The 15,250-nt window shown below is 37.1% G+C and overlaps 1 long non-coding RNA gene across 1 annotated transcript; it reads right to left on the bottom strand.

Moving 5' to 3' along the window:
- Positions 1 to 14,488: 14,488 nt before the first annotated feature.
- LOC143615706 (uncharacterized) lies at positions 14,489 to 14,968 on the bottom strand. The gene is made up of 3 exons (XR_013150519.1): positions 14,948 to 14,968; positions 14,794 to 14,850; positions 14,489 to 14,685 (listed from the first exon to the last, which is right to left on the bottom strand). It is a non-coding gene; the product is annotated as an uncharacterized LOC143615706 (long non-coding RNA).
- Positions 14,969 to 15,250: the final 282 nt, after the last annotated feature.

Here is a 15,250-nt window from a genome sequence, read left to right as displayed (position 1 = left end):
ACTTGTAATATATATATATATATACACATGGATAGATATGTTTAGTTTGTAAATATCACGCTTCCGCCTTAATTGTGACTAGTTAAATGGTTAACTAAGTATAAATTATCCATAGAAACCCAACAGTTCTTTGCATTGGCAAACATGCATAAGAATATTCTCCTTGAGTAGTTGAACTTCTCTTGAGTGGTCAAGGCGTACATGATCCTCACCCAGTCTACTCTCATGCTATCATAACCTCCACGGATATTTGCAAAACAATGAGTGACGACATGAAAAAGAAACCTCCAATAAGGTGGGAGGTGTTTCTTCTCGAGGCTCTTCCACTCAGTATCATATGCCATCTGAGCAACAAAATCTTCCAACTTCGCCCTGCCACCCTTCTCATAAGTATAGTTCGGTTCGTCTTTGAACTTCAGCACCCTTCGAATATCCCCTTTAGTAATGGTGAATTCTCTTCCGGCAACCTTGGTTTAAACGACAGAGCATCATTAGCAGGCTTTGCAAACGCCTAGAAGTTCAGTACCCATTTGTAATAAACCATTGGGTCGGCAGAGATAGCATATGCAACAGGTGACTGCCTTAATCCCTTCACTATAGGTGTGAACATTTTGTCCTCTTTAGATTTTGGAAGCTCAAGGGCACAAAATTGATTATGACCCTGAAATTAGACATAGAGATCATGAATCATCATTAGAGTAAAAACAAAACACAATAATAAGTTATATACATATGCCTTAGTATTTACATATTACTTAACTTAATTAGTTTTATATAGTTAATTAATTATGTACACTTTAGTTTTAATAAGTTGATAAGTTAACTTTAGTTAATTAATAAGTTACTAAGTCCAATATGTGCAATGATTAAGTCCAAAACTGTCCAAGAGTCTAAACAGTCCAATAGTCCAAAACAGTCCAGTGAGAAGCAGTATTAAACTCTGAAAATTTTGCTAAGTATAAGAATTTCACATGAGGTCCAGTTTCGCTTCGCATGGGCATGCGAAGCGAAACAAAAAATCATTTTGCTTCGCATGGTCATGCGAAGCGAAAAACAACCTTATGCGAAAAAGTTACACTAAGCCTGTTTTTGTTTCCTTTTTCTTCCTTTGGTGTCGCCTATACACGAATTTGGTTTTTGGAGAGTTTGGTTCAACACCCCTTTGGTTTACATGGTCAATTAGACCCCAGAACCTTTGAACTAACCTATAACTACAAACTGTACGCAAACAAACCTAAAACTAACTAATAATGATGATAAACATAGATCTAATGTCCTAATATCAGTTTCTAAACATGAAAACACCACAAATTTGAAGATCTGATCTAAGATCCAGCCAACGGTTCATATGAACCGTCGCCTCGATCTCCGTGAACCCAGAGAGTAAGATGAACGGAGGAATCAAAGTGTTATTAAAGTTATACCGAGGATGTTGGATCTGGTTTCATCATCATAGATGATAAAGAGGGCCGGATCGTTGATGATTTGAAATGAATTAGGGTTTGAAAGATGATAAAGAAGACAGAGAGAAGTGAGAGAGAAAAGTGAAAAGTATTAAGTGAATAGTGAAAGATAAGTTTGGTTGCCCTTATATAAAGGGTCAGTCTATCTCGCGATAAGGTCAAAACATCGCGAGTATTCACCGAAAATACACTCTTAGTCCTCGGTCTATAAACATATTTGCATTTTCAAACCCCGAAAAACATTTACCCACCGAATCCGAGCACTTGTTTATTTATTTGATTTTTCTTTTGTCGGTCCATGACTGTTAACGTTTGCAAGATCGATCTCTTTGTCAAAACAAAACATAAAACAAAGACAATAATGATAATAAAAACAAAAATAAAGATAAATAAAATAATATAAAAAAATTAAAAATAAAATAAAAAACAAAACATAAAATATTAAACTATACAAGTACTTAATATTTTAGAAAACAAAAACAAAATAAACTAAAAAATTTAAAACATTTTTAAAGTTAAGAATAATATTGAATTAATTTACATAGATCTTCTCTTTGGTTAAACTTGCAAAGAACGATTGTGACATGGAATCATATTGATTTGCAAAGCCCTAAATTGCGTTTCCATTTTGAAATTATTGTGACACAAATTCATTATTGATTGCAGATATTGTCCACATGTTTAACTTGACAAGTATTTTGGAGTTAATGTGATACAATTGAGATTCATTTAGGCACAAAGCTTATGTGGTCCCCACTTAATAAGACATGTTACTGATTCCATCATATCTCGGGCCTACTTTGTGTTAACATATCACCATAACTTGACTTAAACCTTTCTTAGTTGATCACAGTACTCTTATTAACATACTTGACACTTTTACTTTGTACACTCGACACTTTGTGCTTTGCACACTTGACACTTTGTGCTTTGCACACTTGACTCGATCTAGAAAAGTTAAAATAAATCAGAAGATTCAGGGCCTTAACAGTTAGATCTTGTATGACTACAAACAGAGAAAGTCCAAGGCTTGAATCAAAATAAATGAAGAAATAAAGCAGAAGTTAAAATCCTAAATGACTCTTTTTCTTGATTTTTCATTTTATTTTTCTGTTTTTCCTTTTCTTTTCTTGACTCTTTTGTTTTTCCTTTTTCTTGCCTTTCTGTGAGGTTTTTCTTGACTCAAATGAAAATTAAAATTGACACTTATTTCATAAGACAACTGTGATTAGGTAAAGAGAGGCTTGGGTATGACATGTATAGTTACATTTCTGCCTTCATGAATATGACTTCACGGAATCATGCAACCGCTTCTTAAATGTATAGCCACTAGCAACGGTAGTAGTTTAAGTTTATATCACCCAACATTTACTTGTTTGTCAAGCCTATCTACACATCAATGAATGACATTGTAGCCATTTGTTCTACTCTTTTAACGTGCTAGGATCAATACATACCAATGTACTATTACTTTCCACAGGGTCGGATCAAATTCTTAATTGAAAATTTTTAAATAGTAAATATCCGACTCCCTCTACGAAGGAGCTCCCTCCAAACGGGATAAAATTTTTAGAGTTTTCTTAAGATTTTCTTAAATAAGAGTAAAGATGAAATTAATATTATATAAATATGAAAATCTCTTTGTTAAGTCAAGTGACTTGTTTTTTTGTTTTACTAAAAGTACATTTAAAATATTTTTGGTGAGTTAAAGTTAACTCATTTTCTCCCTCTGAAATTGTGACATATTTGAAAAATATTTACAATTTTAAAATCAAAGATAAAATTTACTCAAAAGAAATCATACCCAATAACTCAACGAGAAACAAAAATCGGGCACGACTAAAAGCTTTGGTAAAGAGATCTGCAAAGTTAAAGTCAGTATGGACCCTTTTTATATCGACAAGCTTAGGATCATAACAATCATGAATAAAGTGTATTCGGATGTCAATGTGCTTAGTCTTTGAGTGTTGGAACGAGTTTTTAACAATTGCAACGGCCGCCTCATTATCACATTTGATCGTGATTCCATAAAAATTCAAACCGTAATCCAGCAGCTGATGCTGGATCCATATCACTTGAGAGCTGCAGCTGGATGCGGCAATGTACTCGGCTTCTGCTGTGGAGGTGGACACAGTGACTTGTTTCTTGCATTTCCATGAGATCAAGCGATCTCCCAGGAATTGACATCCACCCGATGTTGATTTTCTGTCCAAGTTGCATCCCCTATAATCACTGTCGGTGTAAGCATGAAGTTCCAAGGGAGATTCCTTTGGATACCCAAGACCCAAATGTGGTCTACCCTTCTAGTATCTAAAAATACGCTTGACAGCCTTCATGTGGGATTCTCTCGGGTCTGACTGATATCTGGCACACTGACAAACAGGGAACATGATGTCCGGTCTGCTTGCAGTGAGATACATCAGTGAACCAATCATGGATCTATAGAGGTATTGATCGACTGGTTTTCCTGATGGATTAGGAGCAAGAACAGGTCGCATAGCGATTGGTGTCATAAAAGCTGTATACGGATGGACCCTTTTTTTATCGACAAGCTTACGATCATAACAATCACGAATAAAGTGTATTCGGATGTCAATGTGCTTAGTCTTTGAGTGTTGGACCGAGTTTTTAACAATTGCAACGGCCGCTTCATTATCACATTTGATCGTGATTCCATAGAAATTCAAACCGTAATCCAGCAGCTGATGCTGGATCCATATCACTTGAGAGCTGTAGCTGGATGCGGCAATGTACTCGGCTTCTGCTGTGGAGGTGGACACAGTGACTTGTTTCTTGCATTTCCATGAGATCAAGCGATCTCCCAGGAATTGACATCCACCCGATGTTGATTTTCTGTCCAAGTTGCATCCCCCATAATCACTGTCGGTGTAAGCATGAAGTTCCAAGGGAGATTCCTTTGGATACCAAAGACCCAAATGTGGTCTACCCTTCAAGTATCTAAAAATACGCTTGACAGCCGTCATGTGGGATTCTCTCGGGTCTGACTGATATCTGGCACACTGACAAACAGGGAACATGATGTCCGGTCTGCTTGCAGTGAGATACATCAGTGAACCAATCATGGACCTATAGAGGTGTTGATCGACTGGTTTTCCTGATGGATTAGGAGCGAGAATAGGTCGTATAGCGATTGGTGTCATAAAAGCTGTTGAGTCCTTGAATCCAAATTTCTGAACAATGTCATGAACGTAATTTTCCCTGTGGATTAAAGTCCCGTCCTTCTTTTGTTCAACTTGTAAGCCCAGGAAGAAAGTCATCTCCTCTAAAGAACTCATTTCAAATCGTTTCTGCATGGTCTCAGAGAACTCCTTGCACAGATTCTCATTCGTGGACCCGAAGATAATGTCATCAACATAAACTTGTACCAGAATCAGATCACCCTTGACCTTCTTGACAAATAGTGTTTGATCAACAATGCCTCTCTTATATTCATTCTTCACTAAATGATCGGCCAGTGTGGCTTACCATGCACGAGGTGCTTGGTGAAGACCATAAAGTGCTTTGTCAAGTCGGTAAATGTGATCAGGATGATGTGGATCTTCAAAACCTGGAGGTTGACTGACGTAGATTTCTTCTTTTACTTTCCCGTATAAGAAAGCATTCTTCACGTCCATTTGATACACTTTGAAGTTCATGTACGAGGCATACGCCAGAAAGATGCAAATTGCTTCTAGTCTGGCTACCGGTGCATAGACTTCATCATAATCAAGACCTTCACGTTGCCAAAAGCCTTGCACAACAAGCCGGGCTTTATTTCTAATGATCACCCCTTGTTATCTTTCTTATTTCGGAACACCCATTTCGTTCCGATCGGCTTCTTATGTTCTGGCTTCTTCACCAGCCTCCAAACATTCAACTTCTTAAACTGTAACAGCTCTTCTTGCATGGCTTCGACCCAAGAGTTCTCTTTCAATGCAACTTTGTAGTCCTTGGGTTCCACTTGTGAAATAAAACAAGCAAAACGACATCTGTTAATAGTACCAGAGGTGCTGCGTGTTTGGATGCCAGCGGACGGACCTCCAATGATGTTCTCAGTCGGACGTCGACGATGAATTGGTAACTGTGGAATTTGCTCGACATGCTCGACTGGTGTTGCCTCAAGCTGAATGGTCAAGCTCTCTATGGGATGAAAGACGGTGGTCGTAGAGACAGAAGCACTTGGTTGAGGTTCAATTTCACCTTCTTCTTGATCAACCAAGTGTTCTGGAGCAATGGGACCTTCCCATAGGTTTTCATAGAATGGGACAACAACGGCTAGAACAGAGGTTGTGTTGGTGTCATCAGAAGCTTCATTCGGACTGGGATCAACCTGCACATTTGATGCATTTACCTCCATTGCAGGACCTTGATTATCTTCTTCTGAGGGAGGTGTGGGAACAGATTCCACCACACTTGGTTCTGCAGGAGGTGGCTCTGCTTGTTCGACTTGAACATTTTCAACGTTGTCGGCTGACACATATGAATCAGAATCTGAATCAGTTATGTCCTCAACAACGGGATTCTCGGTGGTGTCGGCAGAGGGTTGCACATTATTAACCGGGGCTGGTTGATTAGCCACAGGTTGTATATTAAGTATAGGTGCAGTTGCAGCTATATTGACATCTCCAAGATATCTCAATACAGCATGCATCAGGATAGATTGATCATCAGCAGGTTGAACCGGTGCGGAAACAACAGAGGAAACCGTTGGTACAGCGGGTGTCACATACATCCCACGAAACTGCTTGAACAATCTTTCATAATCAAACATCCAGTCGGGACCATTGTGTGCATCGGTAGGGTTCAATTCTTGCCAATCAATGTTGAAAGACTCCAAGATCACTCTAGTTTTCTTGTTTTAGACCCGATAAGCACTTTTGTCAGACGAATACCCAACAAAGTAGCACTCATCCGCCTTTTCAGCAAACTTGGAGGTTGTTCCAGTCTTGGTTTGGAGTATGGTGCAGGGACATCCAAACGTTTTGAAGAAATTTACCCTTGGCTTCGTTCCATAAAAGACTTCATACGAAGTCTTGTTCAATCTTTTGTTCAGAAGCACATGATTCTGGGTAAAGCAAGTTGCGTTGATAGCTTCACCCCAAAAATTCAATGGTAGTTTGGAATATGACAACATTGTTCTAGCGGCTTCAACCAATGTATGGTTTCTTCATTCAGCCACCCCATTTTGTTTGGGAGTGTAAGGTGCTCTTAATTGATGAAGAATTCCTTTGTTGTGACACAATTCATTCACCACCTTGTTGCAGAATTCCGTTCCGTTGTCACTCCAGATACACTTCACTTTCTTTTCAGTTTGATTTTCAACCAGCACGATAAACCTAAGCAGAAATTGCGATGTCTCGTCCTTGTGTCCTAACAGAAATGTCCAACTGAAACGCGAAAAGTCGTCAGTAATAACCAGACAGTAGGGTTTTCGACCTATTGTCATTTCTTGAATTGGACCAAAGAGGTCCATGTGCAATAGCTGGAGAGTGGAGTTTATGGAATTTACAGTCTTGGGTCTGTGAGGGAGTTTGTGTTGTTTGCATTTAGAACAAGATAAACATTTTTCAGCACAATGAAAGATTTTACTGGTAAGCCCCTCACATGGTCACCTTTAACTAACTTATTCAAGTTCTTAAAGTTGACGTGACCCAAACGTCGATGCCATAAAGATGAATCGTTCTCCGAGGCCTTGGACATCAAACAAGAAGTAGAACGCCTGGAATAATTGCTTCTCATGTCCAGAATGTAGGCATCATTGTACCTCGGAGTATGCAACATGATCCACTCTTCAGGGACTTTAAAACATGGTTTCAATATAAGACATTCATTTTCAGTAAACAGGGTTGAGAATTTCTTATCACAAATTTGCGATACGCTGAGCAGGTTGTGGTTGAGCTGTTCCACCAGATTGACCTCATCAAAGGTCAAAGTATCATTTGAGACCTTTCCTTGCTTTGTTATTCTCCTCCAATGTCACCAGCAAAGGAAACATGTCCACCGTCGAATGGTTTGATGTCAAACAACAGCGACTCGTCTCCTGTCATGTGTCGGGTGCAGCCACTGTCTAAGTACCAAATATTGTTGACAGGCCTTCCGGGCTGACCCTACACACACGAACTACCAGTTAGTGGAGGGTTTCCCGAGACGCACTTTTCTCGAGAAAATTAAACACAAAATCACCAAGTTTAATTTTATGATTTCTGAAGATGTAATCTTTTGGTGAGTTAGAATCTGAAGAGCAATCCCTCGAGGAACTTGAATTATGATTTCCTCGGTTTTGAAATGGTTTTCTGGATTGCCTTCGTTTTGGTCTAGGCTTAACCACAAAATCATCTTGGCTAGCCTTAATAAAAACCTTTGAAGGGTTCTTGGGCTTTTCAGCTTCAGATCCCTTCGCTAACCTCTTCCTTTCCCTTTGGGTTAGCCAGAAAGGTTTCTTGGGTTTCTTAGTTCTTTTGGGTCTGAAATCGGTCTCACTGGCTGAAGTATAAGTTTGGTTAGACATTCTCTTAGTCTGAGCAGTAAACTTAGGAAATGTTTGACCAAACTTACTGTTGAAGTCTCTTTGTTGCTTATGCCAATTTTTGCAATGTCTTGCAAGATGAGAAGTATTTCCACAAACAAAGCAACATTTTCTTTGGTTGCATTTATAAACATCTTGATCACTGATATATGAGGGATAAGGTGATGTGGTCGGATTAACATGTTCGCAACCTGTATCTGTCTGATAATGATGAACATTTGAAAATTTTGAAGCAAAATAATTTGAATGTCTAGGTTTCTGTTGAGAATAGTAATAGTCATTATCAAGCTGATCATAATATTGAGAATTATTGTTATAATTGGTATTTTGGAAAAATGAGGTTTTCTTTGGTGGCATATATTTACTGGAAGTGCTTGGTTTTTTATTTTCAAAACTCGATTTCTCTTTTGTTAAATTCTCAACATTATGATTAGTTGATGAGCAACTAGGACTGGTCTGTTCATCAACCTTGAGTTCAATTGTTTAATCAAAAATAGTTTCACATTCTGAATCAGATGAAGAACATTCATTCTCATTACAAACATTTGTACAACTTTCATCACTAGTAGTATCACAAAATACAGCTTTTGATCCTGACATCAAACTTCCTAACATTGACTCACCAACTTTATTACAAACAGGATTGTTAATTGATTTTGTTAGACCCACACAAGACTCAAAACGGGGTTCTAACTCTCCTTTTGGCTAACAACTCTGGTTAACCTTCCCACAATCACCATTTACATTACCTGCTACACAAGACACGTTGACGTTAGACTTATCAGATGATGGAATTGGAGTAGCTGATGGAGAGGCAGCATAAACAAATTTTACTGGTTTTGGTAGTTTACTAATTCCATATGCCATTTCTTCATCAGGAGAAGTATTATAGCTAAAGTGGGACAAAATAGTATTATTATCATTCATTGGTGGAGGCACCGCTGAATAATCATATCCTAGCCCCGCTTTAACTTTAGTACTTCTTTGTGCTCCGATAAGATCATCCAATTGCTCAGATGATGCTTCAAATCTTTCAACTTGTTTTCCTTTTTCTCTTTTATCAGAAGCATCAAGTTTTACTTTCTCAATTTCATCTTTTAACTCATTAATTATTTTCTTATAATAGATGACATCTTGCTCCTTTATGAAATTCTTAAGTTTAAGATTTGCAACATCATCATGGTGAGTTTTTATCTTTTCAACATAGATCTTGTCAGCTTTAACATATTCAGCATTTAATTGACGAAGTTTTGCATTTTCTTTTAAAACTTCGGCTTGATGATATCTATAATATTTCACCTTATTTATGCAGGCTTGAGTGCAAAGATTATGATTTACCTCATCAATGGGTGATGCATCGGAACTTGCAGCTGAGGATGTGGATGCTTCATTGTTAGACGTGAAAGCCATGCCTCCATGTTGAGAGGATTCTGCAGCTCTTGAAATTGATCATCCCAATCCATACCAGTCTGGACCTCCGTTTGGGAGACAAGGGCCCTTGTGTTTGAGCTTGAATTGACCTTGTGTGAATGATTTCCAATTCTTGGAGCTGAGCTGCTTGGCTTATACACCTCATGCTTCTTTCCAGCAGCTTTACTATTCTCCTCCTTAGTCACCTCGATCACACGAATGTCATTGGCTGGTTTTGACGGATTCGTGCATTCTCTCGAAAAGTGACCCATTTCACCACAGTTGTAACACCGTAGCTTTGACTTGTCAAACCCGATTCTCTTCCTGTGAGAATCCTTGAAGCTGTCTTTCCCATACATCTTCATGAAGTTTGTGGCTCTTTGCATAGCCATTGCCATTTGGTACTTGATATCCATCTTTTCGAGATCCTTTTGATTGATGTCTCTCATATCCCCGATCTCGAATTGTGGTGGCGATAGATTTCCTTGCATCAACTCTTCATAACTTGACAGAAAAGCATGAACGATTGAGATGTTTGAGTCATTCAACAAGGGTAGTGCTTCACAGTAGCTGGAGATTTTGCTTTGCTGATTCTTTGATGATGATGAAATTCCATGGGCCTTCAAAGCTTGCTCAACTGCACTATCGACTGCCTTCTGAAATGAGCTAGGCTCAGATGATCCAAATTGACTTCCCGTTGAGATAAAGACAGTAGTATGTGGAGGAACACTTGAGGAGTACTTTGGAGTGTTCACAGGGTACACATTCTGCTGAGTTGTGCTTATAAAGGCAGTTGGCATTGAAGATGTAGTACCCACCCCAGCTTGATTCAGAGAACTCAGATGATTGTTCATTCTCATCTGTTCATCCATTTCAAATGATTTGATAGTGGATATCAAATCACTGTTTGTCATAGCATTCAGATTGGTGGTTCTCTTAATTGTGATTGTGTTTGTACTCCAACTATAAGGCAATGAGTTCATCAACTTGTGATTGACCTCGGAGTTGGTGATGTTGACACTTGCAGCTCTGACTCTCACCATTAGCTTTTCAAATCCCTTCACCAAGTCCAACACAGCTTCACCCTGACGATGGTTGAACATATTGAATTCTTCTTTCAACAGTGCTTTCTTGTTTTCCCTGATCTCAGCATTGCCCTCAACTTTCTCAACAAGTGCATTCCACAAACCCTTTGCACTTCTGTGTTCACGTAAAGTTTCAGTTATCTCATTTGAAAGACAAACTGTCAAAATGAGATATGCTTTCTTGTCTTGTGCTAACGGGTCCCTATCATTTTGATCATAATTTTCAGGAGCCTTTAGTTGTTCCCCAGCTTGTGTAACAGTCACGAGAACATGAGGACCTTGTTCAAAACATCTCATCAAATCAGTTTTAGTCAATGAGATATAGTTCATGAACCTCCATTTAAAGTCGGCAAAGTTATCATCTAGGGTCATGTACTTTGGAGGTTTTTGAGGTGTTCCCACTTGATTTTCCAACAATAAATTCCCCTTTAATAGCTCAGAATCAGTGCTCGTCATGATCTCGGCAGTCTCAAACACTTAACAGTCTTTAACAGTCTTGAATTTTAAAACATATAACAATTTCGCACGAAAAAAGTTTTTCAAGCGAAGCGAAAAACTTGTTTCAAGTGAAGCGAAAAAGTTTTCCGAGCGAAGCGAAAAGCTAAGCGAAGCGAAATAGCAAGCGAAGCGAAAAAGTTTGTTATGCGAAAAAGTTTCAAGCTTCCAGAAACAATCTTTCTTGGGATCTGTTCCACCTAACTTGTCAGTACTAGGTCAAAAGTTGGTACACTGATTTTCATGCCATGAGAAGCGAAATATATAACTTATCAATTTTAACAATTTCAAAACCCGTAATCACCAATTTTAACACTTTTAAACCCAAAACTTATGGATCTAAGGCCAGCACACTTGTTGTTTATTCCAAGAACACCTTCTATGACATATTATGAACTTTTTAGCCAAATGTTTTTGTATTTTTGTTATTTTTCTTGTTTTTTGTGGTTTTCTTGTTAAGAACACTTCTTATCTTCTTCTCAAGATCAAAACCTAAGGTTGTGATCCAAAAACCCTCAACTAGTGAGCCGAAGCTCTAATACCAATTGTAGGTCCCGTGACAGGTGGATCTAACAACGTTCTTGGATCAACCTAACTTAGTGCTAGCGGAAATCACACTAAGCAACCAAAAAGGTCTCGGATCTTGAGTTTATGTTCGGGTTTAGTGTGTGAGAGAGAGAGAGAGAGAGACAAGAGAAAGTGAGAGAAAGAAAGTGTATGTATGTTAGATGATTTGGCAAAATGATGTTCTTCTCATGGCATGCTCCCTATTTATAGAGGAGCATGCATGAGAGATATATTTTATTTTCAAAATGCCCAATGGGCTAGATTACAAGTTTTTCCTTTGGGTCATTTCTTTTGGGCCAATACATACAAAATAAACTACTAAAAACCATGAGATACATACATTTAATACAAAAGACTTAGATAAACAAAATGGGTCTAACACCCCCGTCATAAACAAAATATGACATGTACCTTCGTGTCATATTAAATGACACGTATTAATAACACTCATTTGTGCGTGCGTTTATGACATACATGTATGACACCAATTTACGACTAACATTTATGCATGTCATCGTATACTTTTTTTAAAACAAAATATTATATATATATATATTTTGCATAATTACTAATTTTCATATTAATTACACAAATATAGCATCAAAATTATATATATATATATATATATATATATATATATATATATATTATAGACATCAAAACTCAAATATTACAAATATTCTGAAGTTATATTAACAAAAGTATTTGTTAATATACAAAAGCATGCACATATATCACTACCGGAACATAAACTGTGAGGTTTAACTTGACCATTCCTCTCGAACGACATCAATATCCGCATCCGTGTTCTCGGTTTTGCCTCCCCCAACCTAAGAAAATTAAACAAACAAAATGCTTCAAAATTTGGTCGTTTATTTGCAATTTTCTGATGGTAAAAAGATGAAAATAACTTCAGATTATTTACCAGTTACTAATACGAGGCGTTAAGACCCAACAACCTGAGATAATAAACACGGTATTGAAAAACAAATTTTGTCAATTTGGAATTTAAATTCAAACTAGTGTTTTGACCCCCCACAACGCGTTAAGACCCAACAACCTGAGATAATAAACACGGTGTTGAAAAACAAATTTTGTCAATTTGGAATTTAAATTCAAACTAGTGTTTTGACCCCCCGCGTTGCGGGGGGTTGTGAAACCGTACTCGAAGAAACTAACGATGTCCAAACATTACCAGAAATCGGTCAACGATTAACATTAAGTTACAAATCAAAGTAATCAGTGTCGAATTGCAAGAAATGCAGACAACCACAAAAAAACAAAACTCAAAATTACTTGAGCTCAGTCATCGAAACTTAGGAATTCAAAAAGAAAACCGAACTGAAGTCTCTAATGGCATCTATTAGCTCAGCAAACAAAAGCAGTAAACAAAGTTATTACTAAATACTTTTTTGTTGGTTACAGGAGCCTCCGAATAAGCCCCCTTGTACACGCTCTGCTTGTATTTTCACTCCTTGCTCAGTTGCTGGAACATAAACGGAGATAAAGTTGTATTTAGAAAGAATTCGTTATATGAAAATTCACATATCAAGAAAAAGAACATTACATTATTCTGCAATTCGACACGTTCTTGTTTGGTCAGCACCTTCGCACGACTGAAAGTCATTCACTATCAAATCGGGCGTTGAATAAACTTCCGATAGTATTACAATTCATGAAATTAACCACTTAATTAACAAAACTATGTATGTCTTATGTTTATGGGTTAGATATGTCTTATGTTTATGGGTTAGAGCGATTGCAAATATGCTCATATAACCTAAACATGAATGAAAAACAAAAAACACGCATTTGCTAGCCACATACAAAATGTTTAGCAAATCTATTCAAACAGTCAGATATACATGCATATATTTCCCTATATTAATGATAATATGATGGTAAAGGTCTACAAAGAAAGTATTAGTAAATATTAGTAATATTTTTTTTATACCTTCAAAAAGTTGGTCAAAAGATTGGAAAGCATTTAGCAAGCAATCTTCAAAAGTCCTAAATGAGGGTACATTGCCATTCAAAGGTCCAAGACCAGTTTAGAAGCTCTAAATTTGTACTACCTGAAAAACACAAAATGCAGCCAACAGTAGGCTGGCTAGCTGGTAAGACATCAGTCATTCAATTATAAAATCAAACATATTCATACTTAGAAACATTACCCCATTAGAAGTAGGCTAGTAATTAGCTGGAGCTCCGCCCTAATTTTCACCACCAAATTCACCAGGAGGTCCTCTAGGCCCACCAAGATAACAATCAAATCCTGAACAGGTAAGAAGACACAGATGCAAATCCATATTAGGTCACACAAATTCTATAAACCAAAATCCTAATGCGAAAGCGATATCGTGATAAAAAAGAACACGGTTTACAAAGTAAGTGAAATACGGACGACATGCAAAACAAAAATGCAAAGGAAGACTCACCTGATTAAGGAAGGTTGCACGAACATCTGCCAGGTAGAAATGAGGAAAGCATAAAATGGGAAGAAGTAAAACGGAAGGTTGGAACCGAACGTGGCAGAAAAGGGGATACGTGGAGCAGAGATACAGAAAAACAACTTATGCAGTTGCCAAGTGGAAAACCAAGGTACAACTAAAATAGGCCGCCATTATTTTAAGTTTTAGCTATAATCACTAATACACATAATACAAACATCATATACAGCAATTTGAATGAATAGTGAACTTGAGAGTATGACAATAGTTAAAAAAATATAATACATATATAATTCATGAAAATAAATAACTTACTAGTGTCAACTTCATCACCTCCCAAATGAGCAAACTTGCACTTAAAAATCTTACTAAATTCTTAAACAAGAAAAAATAAATCCAACATGTATTTTAATAAACATCGGCCAAATTTCAAATAAATGTATTTCATATAAAATATTGGACGTTTTACTTGGGTTTTTTTTGAGCTAGAAATGGTGTATGTGCTAAAACCCAATGGTGGTACAGATGCTGTAAATGCAAGCCAGAATTTGGGGTGGTACTCGGTGATTTACCCATGTATGCAGTGGCGTAGTAATTTCTATAAGATATAGATTCATTTTTATAAGCATAAGTTGAGATTTAACTTCTTTCCCACTGGAATCATAGACTGCAATATTCTCATTCACAACCTGTTAATTGTAACATATGCATGATATAAGATTTATAAAAAACAAGATAGCACATATGTAAATACAGAAGAAAGAATATTATGACATGGAACCTAATGTAATACTTACCGGAAGTCTTATAACATCAGATCTCTTCCACCTCAAGGAATTGTAGATAACAACCATCTACATTAAATGTGATAAATCCATTCAATTTAACAAGCATATATAGAATGCAACATAAAGTTTAATGTATCAGGTATTAAGTAAGCATCTCACTTACCAACTGTTTGCCAGATGAAAGGTCAGCTTCAGTTGAAAGACAATAGCTTATGTTAAGAAATGAGCACCGCAAATTAATGAAGAAAGCCGAAGGAGAACATCATTAAATATATGTTAATTATATTATTACCTATGCATGTATATATACAGCATTGGTACCTGATGAAATTTGGTTCATGAACTTGAACAACCAGGTTTTGGTGAAACCATGTAAGCTATTGATTCTGCAACCACTAATTCAGCCTGCAAGAAACGAAGTTGTATTTCTGATCAGTTTCCAAGTTGGACGAAATAAATAGAATAA

The sequence above is a fragment of the Bidens hawaiensis genome, unplaced genomic scaffold, assembly GCF_021521415.1.
Source record: "Bidens hawaiensis isolate Kalapana, Puna unplaced genomic scaffold, B.hawaiensis_p1.1 tig00043993_1, whole genome shotgun sequence".
In the NCBI taxonomy this organism is placed as follows: domain Eukaryota; kingdom Viridiplantae; phylum Streptophyta; class Magnoliopsida; order Asterales; family Asteraceae; genus Bidens; species Bidens hawaiensis.
This window is presented reverse-complemented; position numbering and strand designations above follow the sequence as displayed.